Source organism: Carlito syrichta, unplaced genomic scaffold (genome assembly GCF_000164805.1).
Source record: "Carlito syrichta isolate Samal-C Ts95f unplaced genomic scaffold, Tarsius_syrichta-2.0.1 Scaffold305682, whole genome shotgun sequence".
In the NCBI taxonomy this organism is placed as follows: domain Eukaryota; kingdom Metazoa; phylum Chordata; class Mammalia; order Primates; family Tarsiidae; genus Carlito; species Carlito syrichta.
In genome coordinates, this window is record NW_007249778.1 from 97,219 (window position 1) to 97,570 (window position 352).

Below are 352 nucleotides of genomic sequence, written 5' to 3' on the forward strand. Positions count from 1 at the left end.
AGTGGTTTGAGTTATTTCTTGTATATTCCCGGTAGGGTTGTATGGAAGGTCAATTTTTAGATCTTTTAGGAATCGCCACACTGTTTTTCACACAGACTGTACTAGGTTACACTCCCACCAACAGTGTAGAAGTGTATCCGTTTCACCGCGACCTCTCCAACATCTGTTGTTTTTTGAGTTATTGAAGATACTCATCCTGACTGGAGTTAGGTGGTATCTCAGTGTGGTTTTAATTTGCAGGAACCAGGCTCGGTGGCTCAGCCTGTAATCCTGTGCTTTGGGAGGCTGAGGTAGTGAATTGCCTGAGCCCGCAGGTTCGAGACCCGCCTGGGCAACTTGGCGAGACTTCATC